Raw genomic sequence first — 14,230 nt, 5'->3', positions numbered from 1 at the left:
AATATGTGTAGAAATGTACATGTTTTGTGCTCTTGTAGGAAGCAATCACTCCTCTATTGCTGACTACAAATGATCTATAACTGGGCTAATAACTCACTAACTAGCAAAAGTTATGAACAAAATGTGCACATGTGGCTACATGCAGCTTTGATCTCAAAACAAGCACATCTACTCATGAGCACAGGTGTAAACACGGTCCAGTTCAAAGTAAATGGCATACATCCATATACGGCAATGGTCTATTTGCATATAAGCCTACTGCAGCTCTGATTGGCTATGCCGCACTGGTCTGTGTGGAGTTCGGGCATGAGTCGTGGGCAATAGAATCCTCTACTCTGATGCGTTCTGCCTACAACAAAAAGCTATTGCATTGTTCGTTTAGTTTCGGAATGTTGCACTGAAAGTGGCTAGTATTGTGTTGACTCAATCACAATTGCCACAGTGAAGGGAAATGTTGATAGTGTTAACTAAGAGGGGAAAACTCTAGAAAGTCGAGTGAAGATCAATCTCAGGCTGATTTTTCTTCTACGCTCTGCTTGGCTATCCTGGGGAGCTGCTCGACAGTCTCAGGGCTACTGCACGCCCACGTGCAGCTTAGAGGGGACATTGGTGCTGGCCCATATTGGTGGCCCATATTGACTCCAATGCTTCCCACAGTTGTGTCAAGTTACCTGGATGTCCTCTGGGAGGTGGACAATTCTTGATACACAAGATACATGGGAAGATGAAAAATCCATCAGCGTTGCAGTTCTTGACACAGTTCTTGACACAGTTCTTGACACAGTTCTTGACACAGTTCTTGACACAGTTCTTGACACAGTTCTTGCACCTGGCACCTACTACCATAACCCGTTCAAAGGCACTAAAATCTGTCGTCTTGCCCATTCACTCTCTGAATGGCTCACACACACTTGTCTCAAGGCTTAAAAATCCTTCATTTACCTGTCTCCTTCCCATTATCTACAATGATTGCAGTGGATTTAACAAGTAACATCAATAAGGGATCATAGCTTGCACCTGGATTCACCTGGTCAGTCTGTCATGGAAAAGAGAAAGGCTTCTTAATATTTTCTGTACTCAGTGTATAATACATATAATACATATAATAATACAAATGTTCAACATCTGTAAATTACGTCTTTTCAGCATCCGGAAAATACTTATCTTCGACCTTCTTCGAAAATATGTTTATTCACCTTTCATTCAGCACCTAAAATGCACCTGACGTAAAGATGTCTTTTCCGGACCTAAAATGCACCTGACGTCAACATCATTTTGCTTCCTGGGAGGCCTCAACTCTATCAACCTGACTTGGGTTGTGGATGCACTATGATCATATTCAGACAATCCCAAGCATCTCAGTGCAGTCCAACGGATCATCAATTGATCGAAGGACTCCAATACGCTTTTCACAGTACTGTGGCAAACTGAGCTGAACCAAGCCAAGCTGTACTTGGATGGAAAGGTTGCATATCCACCATAATTGTGGAAACTGTGCTGGAATGGACAATGTCAAAAGAAAATATCAGAGTCAGCACAGTACGGTTCAGGTCAGGCTTTTACTGTGAACCAGGAACATGACTTGTGTTGTGTAGATTATAGAGTACTGGTAGATATCGTGTAGATGATAGAGTACTGATAGATATCCAGTAGTATAGCAGATAATCTCCAGCCTCCTCACCTACACACAATAATGTAAAATTGGAATGATGTTTTTACACATTTTTACCAATTAATAAAAAATGAATGGCTCAAATGTCAATAAGTATTCAACCCATTTGTTATGGCAAGGCTGACTAAGTTCAGGAGTAAAGAATTGCATAACAAGTCACATAATAAATTGCATGTACTCACTCTGTGTGCAATCATAGTGTTTAACATGATTTTTGAATGACTACCTCATCTCTGTACCCCACACATAAAATTATCTGGAAGGTCCCTCAGTCGGGCAGTGAATTTCAAATACAGATTCAACCACAAAGACCATGAAGGGCCCATGAAGGGCAAAGAAGGGCACCTATTGCTAGATGGGCAAAATGAAAAAAGGCAGACATTGAATATCCCTTTGAGCACGGTGAAGTTATTAATTACACTTTGGATGGTGTATCAAAACACCCAGTCATTACAAAGATACCGGCGTCCTTCCTTCCTAGGGATTTCACCATGAAGACAATGGTGACTTTTAAACAGTTACGGAGTTGAATGGCTTTGATAGGATAAAACTGAGGATGGATCAACAACATTGTAGTTACTCTACAATAATGTATATATATTTGTGTTGAACCTTTATTTAACCAGGCAAGTCAGTTATGAACAAATTCTTATTTTACAATGACGACATACCCCAGCCAATCCCTTCACTAACCCAGACGGCGCTGGGCCAATTGTGCGCCTTCCTATGGGACTCCCGATCACGGCCGGTTGTGATACAGCCCGGGATCGAACCAGGGTTTGTAGGGACGCCTCTAGCACTCAGAAGCAGTGCCTTAGACCGCTGTGCCACTCGGGAGCAATACTTACCTAAATGACAGAATGAAAAGACGGAGGCCTGTACAGAATACAAATATTCCAAAAATATGCATCATGTTTGCAATAAGCCACTAAAGTAAAACTGCAAAAATGTGCAAGGACATATTCTTTATGTACTGGATAAAAGCGTTATGTTTGGGGAAAATCCAACATAACACATCACTGAATAACACTCTTTATATTTTCAAGGATGGTGTTGGCTGAATCATGTTATGGGTATGCGTCTCATCGGCACAGACTGGGGAGTTCTTTAGGATAAAAATAAATGGAATAGGGCTAAGTACAGACAGGGGTGTGAATACTTATGTAAATGAGATATTTATGAATTTCTTTTTTTAAATGTGCAAAAATTTGTTGAAACATGTTTTCACTTTGTCATTTTGGGGGTATTTTGTGTAGATGGGTGAGAAAAAAAAAGATTTTATCCATTTTGAATTAAGGCTGTAACAACAAAATGTAGAATAAATCAAGGGGCATGAATACTTTCTGAAGGCAGTGTACATATTGTACTACAACTTCTGTTCTACTGTTCTGCCTGCTCTATAATCACAAAGACGGTAGGAAACATAGCATTCGAATTCTAGAATATCAGGTAAGGTTAACACACCCTTGATTACGGAGGTAGATAAGGACAAAAAGACAAACAGAACATTAAGCCCAGGTCCTGGAAGAAAATAAACATCTGCTTATTTTTTATTTTTTTTGGGGGGGGGGAGTAAATTACTTTTCAAACCATTACCTTCAGCCACGCCACAGTGTACTACATACAGACTTGAGATAATTGGATGGTTTGAACACTCACAAATGTGTGTTCATTCCCTATCTCCTTTCTGTTTTTCTGTATTTAACATGGGTCTGAAGAACTGGTTGGAGAACTGCTTGAATCAACGTTGTTTCCATTTCATTAAAAAAAATGCTATGTGATGACATTGAATCAACGTGGAAAACTGATTGGATTTGCATAAAGTCATCAACCTAAGCAATTGTTGTCTTTTTTCAACCCAACTTTTAACCTAAATCCAATGTCATGGTGATGTTTTGTTCTTGTTTATTTCATGTTGAATGCACGTTAGGCGACAACTCAACCAAATGTAAATCAAAAATAGATGTTGAACTGACGTCTGTGCCCATTGCCAAAGATTGCTGCTGAACTACACTGACCAAAAATATAAACACAACATATTTCATGAGCTGAAATAAAACATTCCAGAAATGTTCCATACCAACAAAAAATGTATTTCTCCAAAATGTTGGCAAAACATTTTTTTACATCCCTGTTAGTGAGCATTTCTCCTTGGCCAAGATAGGCACATCAAGAATCTGATTAAACAGCATGCTGAGGACTGGGTGGGCCTGTGCCCTCCAAGGCCCACCCATGGCTGCACCCCTGCCCAGTCATGTGAAATCCACAGATTAGGGCCTAATTAATCTATTTCAATTGATTGATTTCCTTATATGAACTGTAACTCAGTATACATGTGGAAATTGTTGCTAGTTGCAGTTACATTTTTTTTCCAGTAGATTGCTCTGACAGACAACTATACATCTTGAAGGAGTGGATGATCTATCTGGTGTATGATTTAGGCTTAGTGCGTTACACTGTGTCATTACTAAAGTCTGTATGTTAGCGTTTGCTTAGAAAGTCTCTGAAATTCTCCATTTGCAATGCATTGTTAAATCTAGCCAGGCATAACTACAGTGGGGAGAACAAGTATTTGATACACTGTCGATTTTGCAGGTTTTCCTACTTACAAAGCATGTAGAGGTCTGTCATTTTTATCATAGGTACACTTCAACTGTGAGAGACGGAATCCGTAACAAAAATCCAGAAAATCACATTGTATGATTTTTAAGTAATTCATTTGCATTTTATTGCATGACATAAGTATTTGATCACCTACCAACCAGTAAGAATTCCGTCTCTCACAGTTTTTCTTTAAGAAGCCCTCCTGTTCTCCAATCATTACCTGTATTAACTGCACCTGTTTGAACTCGTTACCTGTATAAAAGACACCTGTCCACACACTCAATCAAACAGACTCCAATCTCTCCACAATGGCCAAGACCAGAGAGCTGTGTAAGGACATCAGGGATAAAATTGTAGACCTGCACAAGGCTGGGATGGGCTACAGGACAATAGGCAAGCAGCTTGGTGAGAAGGCAACAACTGTTGGCGCAATTATTAGAAAATGGAAGAAGTTTAAGATGACGGTCAATCACCCTCGGTCTGGGGCTCCATGCAAGATCTCACCTCGTAGGGCATCAATGATCATGAAGAAGGTGAGTGATCAGCCCAGAACTACACGGCAGGACCTGATCAATGCCCTGAAGAGATCTGGGACCACAGTCTCAAAGAAAACCATTAGTAACAAACTACGCCGTCATGGATTAAAATCCTGCAGCGCACGCAAGGTCCCCCTGCTCAAGCCAACGCATGTCCAGGCCCGTCTGAAGTTTGCCAATGAACATCTGGATGATCCAGAGGAGGAATGGGAGAAGGTCATGTGGTCTGATGAGACAAAAATATAAAACTCCACTCGCCGTGTTTGGAGGAAGAAGTAGGATGAGTACAACCCAAAGAACACCATCCCATCCGTGAAGCATGGAGGTGGAAAAATCATTCTTTGGGGATGCTTTTCTGCAAAGGGGAGAGTACGACTGCACCGTATTGAGGGAAGGATGGATGGGGCCATGTATTGCGAGATCTTGGCCAACAACCTCCTTCCCTCAGTAAGAGCATTGAAGATGGGTCATGGCTGGGTCTTCCAGCATGACAATGACCGGAAACACACAGCCAGGGAAACTAAGGAGTGGCTCCGTAAGAAGTATCCCAAGGTCCTGGAGTGGCCTAGCCAGTCTCCAGACCTGAACCCAATAGAAAATCTTTGGAGGGAGCTAAAAGTCCGTATTGCCCAGAGACAGCCCCGAAACCTGAAGGATCTGGAGAAGGTCTGTATGGAGGAGTGGGCCAAAATCCCTGCTGCAGTGTGTGCAAACCTGGTCAAGTACTACAGGAAATGTATGATCTCTGTAATTGCAAACAGAGTTTTCTGTACCAAATATTAAGTTCTGCTTTTCTGATGTATCAAATTCTTATATCATGCAATAAAATGCAAATTAATTACTTAAAAATCATATAATGTAATCATCTGGATTTTTGTTTTAGATTCCGTCTCTCACAATTGAAGTGCCCCTATGATAAAAATGACATGCTTTGTAAGTAGGAAAACCTGCAAAATTGGCAGTCAAATACTTGTTCTCCCCACTGTAACTCTTTTAAAATTGCAACACATCTTAGTTACCAAACTAGGGCTCTGGTTCTACGACTAACGGTTTAAACACCCCTCAAAAAAACTGCCAAAGTCTTTATCTTTGTCTGGCCACTGCGGAGGAAATGGTGCCTTGCTAATCGAGAGGAATTGTCTATCGATTAAGGGGAGCTTATGTGTGGAGACAACATTATTCTCCTGGAGGAAAGAGAGCAGCCAGTCAGACAATCACAGGGGAATAATTGAAGAGTAAACATCGAAGTGTCCTGGGGTCAGATTTAGCCAAAACACTCCAAAGGCATGAATGAATATCCTCTCATTTGTTTTGTATTATAAAAAAAAACATGGACATGATTAACATGATAAAATCACATAAGCTGTCACATATATCAAATGGTTTGTTTATTGTTTGTCATAATGTTTTCGGACCACAATATTTCACAGATTGTCTGGGGTTTCAACATGCCATAAAAATAGATACAGTCAATTAATGAAAATGTCTGATGAGAAAATGATGTTCAAAATGTCATAAACGGAAATGACAGAAGGTCAAAAGCATGCCCATTTGTCCTGCCAAACACACAGCTTTGCTAACAGTTCATTGAGTTCATTGTCTGACTGTGAGCTACAGGGCTCCCCTACTGGTAGGATCCAATTATGACAGTACAAATAGATTCAATAGAGGCTCGAGCAGACATTTGCCTTCTCCTTTCAGTCTTAGATAAGCTTGAGATTGATAGGATCATTAGATTCATAGCAGACTCAAGAGATGTCATGGTAGCATTTTTAGAGGAACTTCAATTATGTTATTTATTTTATGTGATCTCATCTAATGCAATCAAACGTAAGCTCTCTGGCCAAATTGATAAGTCGGTGGATGATTTGTCGAAGGGCAAGAAATTAAACAGCATGATTCAGCAGAAAATGACCGTCACAATAACACTGTAATGCAGGCCTCATTGATTTCCACCAGCGTAAGCTAAGAGAGGGTCATTTCCCGACACCATTAAAGCGTAATGACTCTTCTTGATGTGCAAATCATTTTGGATGAGAATGTCCCTTTGTCGCAAACACATTAAGTCAGGGAATGATGTTACTGGGCTTGCAGAATTTATCTTCAGAGGGACGGCCTGTATGGCGCAAGATTGTGGAATAAATTAAATGTGCCAGTGCAGTTTCTGTGAGTATTGATATTTACTCTGTGATCACTAACAACCAGCTCTCTGTAATATCATTTCCTTTAGTATTGATACACAGAACTGAGGTATAATATACATATTTTGGGTTCAAATTCAGTTACTCCTTCATAGTTTTTCATTCTCCTAACATATTCTCCCAATCTACTCTTTCACTCTCATTGAGGTATCCGCAGGCAATATGACCATCTCTGGGCAGCAGTCCTGAGGCCAGAAACCGTGTTACCACAAAATCTATTTGTATGCAAGCTAAATGTTGCGTAGGAGGTCTTTTGTATTTTTAAGACCAATACAAATGTCCATTACTGCACCAAGCAAGCCTGTAGTACAAGACACGACTCCCTAAAGTGAAAATGAACATAATAGCCTGTTTCATCCGGAAAGGCAAAATGAACAAATTGTACAAAATGCTAAATAATAAATAAACACTGGTGGAGTCGATACACAGAAGACACAACATTCGTCAGAATGGTTAATCAAATCATATTACACTGCACAATAATACGATACTGTGAAAAAACATCCTGGGAGAGGTAACTGTAAGAGTTTAATATCTCTCTCTCTCTCTCGCTCTCTCTCTCTCTCTCTCTCTCTCTCTCTCTCTCTCTCTCTCTCTCTCTCTCTCTCTCTCTCTCTCTGCTACTAGCATCTATAGGGGCTGGAAAGCGTAGCTGAAAGCCCAGTAAAGTAATTAGGCTTTGTTAATCTGTTCAGTTACTTGATAAATGGTCCTGGATATGGAAACCAGGCAGTCATCCTGGCTCTACTTTGGCTCATGCAGCGGGACGTTAGCTCCTCCAAGTCAGTGTCGAGAGGACTCTCCTCAACTACGCGTATTCTTAAGCAATAACAACGTGATCCGTATTATCCACCCAAGAATACCCGTCACCGAAGAGAGTCACAGAGGAGGGGGAGGAAGAGAAGAGAGGACATTGGGGACAGCAGCAGGGGAACTCAAGAGGTCCTCAATAGTAGTGTGAGCCTGAGTGATGTCATGTTCTCTATGAGTTGAGTGATTGATTGAAGATAGCCTGCTGCCCGAGGATGGGGCAGGTGGGGCCCTCCATGTCAGATGTGTTCTGCAAACAGAAATGAAGACACTGTGCATTTGTGAACCGGGACTGTGATGGGAGGGGTGAGTGTGCCTGGGCGGGTGTGTTTCTATGTGTATATTCACGTGTATGTGTGTGTGTGTGCGTGTACAGAGGGAGGAACTAGGAAGTTGATGTCTCATTAGTGGAGCTCTTACCTGCAGGCACCAATCAGACCATTCTTCTCTTCTGAATTCACTTCATTCGATTGCATTCCTCTGTGGCACTGGGCAATCAGCTTTTATTGACGCAAATCCAAGCAAAATGAGAGCCCTGGAACAAAAAGAAAGATGCCAGTTAGACAAACAAACATGCATAAACAAATAAGTAAATAAACACAACTGGATAAATGAGTGGCAAATGTTTCGATGGCTTGCTATGGAAACCATGGCCTTTCAACCCCGCCTTTAACATCTCGATTGCCAGCTTCATTAATAGTCAACTGTGCTCTAGCCCCACTACATTCAAGTACACACACACACACACACACACACACACACACACACACACACACACACACACACACACACACACACACACACACACACACACACACACACACACACACACACACACACACACACACACACACACACACACACACACACACACACACACAGAAATGCACACACACCAAAGAACACGCAGACACACACACATGCACACATGAACGCACACACACATATTGCACAAAAGACAGGCATAGAGGAGAAATCCATTAGCAGCAGGAGGCAAATTACAGATCGTTTGGAAAAAAGAGGAGGAAAAAAAGGGACGGCCCTGCAATGAAGGCTGTCAGAAACAGGAACAATGACTGTTATTAGAGCTCTCATTTTCTGAGGGGGGCAGAGGCTTTCTGTGGCCAAATGACAGAGGGGAGTAGTGTGTGTGTGTGTGTGTGTGTGTGTGTGTGTGTGTGTGTGTGTGTGTGTGTGTGTGTGTGTGTGTGTGTGTGTGTGTGTGTGTGTGTGTGTGTGTGTGTGTGTGTGTGTGTGTGTGTGTGCGTGCGTGCGTGCGTGTGTGTGTGCGTGAGTGAGTGTGTTTCACAATTTACCGTGTGAATGTACCGCGTGAATGTGTGAATGGAATTCACTCAGGCTATGTCTGCTCCTGTGATTTGACAGTGCACAGCATGTGTTTTTGGATATCTTTTTTTGTTCTGCTGTTGAACAGTATCATTACTGTTGAGTGGATATGTACAATTATGCATCTCTTGTTTCTGTCCAAAAAAAGAGAAAGGGCAATTTGAACATTTATGATTAGTACAAATGTCTACTTGATAAATAGTAATACTTTAAAGCATTTGCTGAGATAATACTGTACGTTCCCCGCTTACCATTTTGTGTGAAACTAAAACACAAGACGTGTAAAGGAATTGAACAAACTAAAACACCAAATGAACACTACCGAAAACTAACACTTGAACTTGTATTACCATGTCAACTGGACATTTTACCAGTTCACACACACACACACAAACACACACACACACACACACACACACACACACACACACACACACACACACACACACACACACACACACACACACACACACACACACACACACACACACACACACACACACACACACACACACACACACACACACACACACACACACTCTCTAAAATCACTCCAAAATTATTTAACATGGAATGAAATATGCAGCTTTAAAATGAAAAAAAGTTCAAAGCTCTTTCCCATTTAGTAATCCGGTAATTGTACTGTATCAATGAAACTAACGTTAGGGTCATCTACCAGCAGTTGATAACAAGAACACCTTTAATGTCAGCAACATTGCACCCCTGAGAGCAGTAATAGCCATACTTTACATTTAAACTCAAACACAGTCATATGCTCCATTGAGCACAGAAGCACTGCAAATAGGAACCACCATACACAGAAACACCAATAAAAACCTGAGATACCGACAGCTGTCCCATCAAACTGACACACACGAGCTCATTCAAACAACTCTTTTTGGTCATCTTGTTCAAACAACCCAAAAGCGAACCTATAAGGGATGTGTGGTCTACCAACTCAGTCCCAAAATTGATTCCCATAATACGCCTGATACTAGAGAAGTTATATTACTAACAGAGCCCCTATTGCTCTCTGACTTGTCTTTCTCCAGTGCGGCGTCCATACTAGGGCTGATCACATCCTGCCACAGCCCTTCTACTGAGACAACACTGAAAGAAAGCAGACAGAGAGAGCAAATCGAGGAGCAGATTTCAGCACCACCTCTGTGGACAGCTGCGCTACGGTACTGTAGCAGCCATCTACAGCTCCACCAGAGTATGGCAGGGACAGAGAGAAGGCAGAACGCCCATACAACAGACAACCTGGGTTACGATACAGAGACTACTCTTTGATGTGATTTGAATATGTTCAGTGGTAGCAATGGTCCTTCTGTAGCTCAGTTGGTAGAGCATGGCGCTTGTAACGCCAGGGTAATGGGTTTGATTCCCGGGACCACCCATACGTAGAATGTATGCGCACATGACTGTAAGTCGCTTTGGATAATAGCGTCCGCTAAATGGCATATATTATATTAGATAAGACTTTTGAAGCCTTGAAAGCTTAAATGTAACCCTCCTACAAGAGCCTAATGACAACTAGGGTGTGATACTATAAACAGAGCTATACAAAAAAAGAGGTGCCACAACAATCTGTAAAACTGAGGAATAATGATAGAGAGAGGGGAGAAAGGAGAGTTGTCTTTCTCCAGATCTGTCTTTGGTCGGTACTTTCCGCCTCTCTTTTACACACACACACACACACACACACACACACACACACACACACACACACACACACACACACACACACACACACACACACACACACACACACACACACACACACACACACACACACACACACACACACACACACACACACACACACACACACACACACACACACACACACACACACACCATGACAGTAGCTCCTTGACAGGTCACCTCACCGTCAAGCAATGATTGTCCTTTAATTGCAGAATGGAGAATCCCATGAATATGTTAATGGTTAACCACACACTTTACAAATCCATAGCAATCCACCAAACCGGACACTGACAATGACAAGATTTACACACTCGTCATGCTTCACTCTGACACAAAATGTAAAACAATAATAATAATAATAATAATAATAATAATAAGAAGAAGAAGAAGAAGAAGAAGAAGAAGAAGAAGAAGAAGAAGAAAGAAAGAAAATCTACCCTCATAGAATTTCAAGGGAAAGTTATGGTGAATCTGCCATGAAACCCTCATCCGCTGAAGTAGGCTTACCCTTAAATTCCTGTTCCTCCTGAGAGAGAGCTTCCCTTCCACTGTGCACAAAGCCGGAGAGTCAGTCATCTGACGTCGCCTCGCCTGCGAGGAGAAGACTGGGATCGTTAAGGCTGCAGTTGCTGCCGACGGCGCCGTGCGGCCCCGTTCCATGCTTGATTCATGTGGTTTACCATGCTAGTGAGAGCAGGGAGCACAGAGGATAGAGCGCAGGGAAATATGTGCTCCTACTGCCGCCGCTGGTGCATTGAAACAGGCGTAACCCCCCCTGTATATCTTCAGCCTCTATGCTGGACGCCACAGCCCCAAAGCACCCAAGACCCACCGAGTCTGTCAGTCAAACAGTCAGTAAGGCAACCAGCCAACCAGCCAGCCAGTCTTTCTAGTCCCGGAGATGCACTCTTCCAGTATGGTAGGTGGTAGAGAACGTAGGCACAGCTCACTCATTAAGGGGGGAAAAAATAAAATAAAAACAAGAAGATTGGAAAGTCACTGATCGGAGCCAGTTGTTGCACTCGCCAAGGCAAACAAACTCACGGACGGATAAAGAGGGACTGAGAGACTGAGGAAGAGACAGCGAGAGAGGAGGAGAAAGAGAGGGAGAGAGAGAGGAGGAGAGAAAGAGAAAGGGAGCAATAAAACGTCCAACCACAGGGCTTCTAGGAGCAGAGGACCGTCATTTGTTCTGAGGAGAAGAGAGAGAGAGAGAGAGGAGAGAGAGAGAGAGACAGAAAGAGGGAGGGAGGGAGGAGGAGTGGAGGAGAGAGTAATTAGATTTGAGCAGCAACACAGTTACCAAAAGCAGTGAGTCGTGAATCGGTGGCATCTAATGGTGGATTAATTGAGGGAGATCCGCCTTGCAGTCTCGCATTGGTGACATCCCATCAGGGAGACCAATGCTCTCTGGAGACCAGGGCTAATACACAAACCAGCTAGCTGCTATTCAAGAAATGTTATTCAAATAGATAGATGTAAAATAGCATTAACCAGCAACTGAGAGTAACCCATCTTTGAAGTTAAATGTTGTAAGTGTCTATGATGTTGAATATATCCATCATCACAGAGTTAAAGGATATTTTAAGTCTTAAAAGTCTAAGCTGTTGAATGGTCATTCCATGGACCATTTAGCTATTTGATTTGGAATTTTAGGACCCCTTTAGGTATCAAAAAAACAAATATGATTTGATATAATATAGAATTTGACCGTTACTACTATAGCCCATAGAAATGCATTGAATAACACATTCATAAATGGCCAAAAAGACAGTAAAAAAATGAATCCTATGGAATAAGGTTTTTAAGTGTCTTTCCTATATCTAGGACATATAAGAAAGCTCAGGTAATATATATATATATATATGGTTTACACATTTAACCCCTTTTTTAGGGTACACACAAAACTACCTCCATACCTCCATTCATTCTTTACACAGGTACTGGTTACCGTCAGACAAGTTTCGTGACACTTGTGGTAGACGGAGAGCAAAACGGAGAACACCGTCGTTTTTGGGAGAATCTCACCTTTCCATAGGCCAAACCGTTCAGACACGACAGATGTTTTCTTGAGAAGAACGATTTCCGGGATGTCTCATGGTCTGACAAACATTGCTTTAGCTCGGCCACCTTCCACCGCAGATGCGGGAGGCTGCCTTAGGCGGATTCGGCAGATTGAAAAAACAAACATATCTCAACAACAAAAAGAAAAGATATCTCTAGATTAAATTGACAGATTTTGGATGTGTTTTTTAAATTTTTGTTTTACTTTATTAACTCACCAGTGCACCAATAGACTCTAGGGGGTTTTAAGGATACAAATAATTATTAGGTTGAAGAGGTGATTTAATTTATTCAGCCCCTTTGTTTAGGCAAGACTAAATTAGCTCAGGAGTAAAATGTTTCTTAACAAATCATATAATAAGTGACATGGACTCAGTCTGTGTGAAATCATAGGGGTTGACAGGATTTGTGAATGACTACCCCTTCCTCTGTCCCCCATACATACAACATATGTAAGTTCCCTCAGTCAAGTATTGCATTTCATACACAGATTCAACTACAAAGACCAGGGAGCTTTTAAAAAGCCTCAAAGAAGGGCGGTGATTGGTAGATGGGTAACAACAACAACTAAGACATTGAATGTTTCTTTTAAGCATGGTCAAGTTAATAATTATGCTGTGGATTATATATTAAACCACCCAGACACATTAAAGATATACAGTCCTCCTTCTGAACTGAGCTGCAGGACAGGAAGGAACCTGCTCAGGGATGTCACCATGAGTCCATTGGTGATCGTAAAAACAGAGTTCAATATCTGTGAGGTTAGAAAACTGAGAATACTAAATGTACATGCATCTTGTATGCAAAAAGGAACTAACGTAATAACTGCCCCAAAAAATGACCTGAATGCACATTTTTATGTTTGGGGCAAATCCAACACAACACATCACTGAGTAAGTGCCACAACACATCACTGAGTAAGTGCCTCCTTATTTTCAAGCATGGTGGTGGCTGCATCATGGTATGGGTATGCTAGACATCGGCAAAGACTGGGGAGTTTTTCCGGATAAACAAAACGTTATGGAGCTAAGCACAGGCATAATCCTAGATGAAAACTTTTGTCAGTCTGCTTTACACCAAAAACTGAGAGGAATTCCCCTTTCAGCAGGACAATGATCTACAGGGGAGTTGCTTACCAGAGGTAAGTTCCTGAGTGGCCAAGTTACAGTTTTGACTTAAATCTGCTTGAAAATCTACGGCAAGATTTGAAAATGGCTGTCTTGCCGCGATCCCCAACATCTTGACAGAGCTTGAAGAATATTTAAACGAATAATGGACAAATATTG

General features: G+C 41.7%; 1 long non-coding RNA gene across 1 annotated transcript; it reads right to left on the bottom strand.

The window, feature by feature from the left end:
- Nucleotides 1–6,232: 6,232 nt before the first annotated feature.
- On the bottom strand, nt 6,233–11,987 carry LOC124009087. Its single transcript, XR_006834218.1, has 3 exons — nt 11,388–11,987; nt 8,244–8,358; nt 6,233–8,073 (listed from the first exon to the last, which is right to left on the bottom strand). It is a non-coding gene; the product is annotated as an uncharacterized LOC124009087 (long non-coding RNA).
- Nucleotides 11,988–14,230: the final 2,243 nt, after the last annotated feature.

This window comes from Oncorhynchus gorbuscha, linkage group LG22, assembly GCF_021184085.1.
Source record: "Oncorhynchus gorbuscha isolate QuinsamMale2020 ecotype Even-year linkage group LG22, OgorEven_v1.0, whole genome shotgun sequence".
Taxonomy (NCBI): Eukaryota; Metazoa; Chordata; class Actinopteri; order Salmoniformes; family Salmonidae; genus Oncorhynchus; species Oncorhynchus gorbuscha.
The sequence above is the reverse complement of the archived record's forward strand: the minus strand, read 5'-3'. Positions and strand labels throughout refer to the sequence as shown.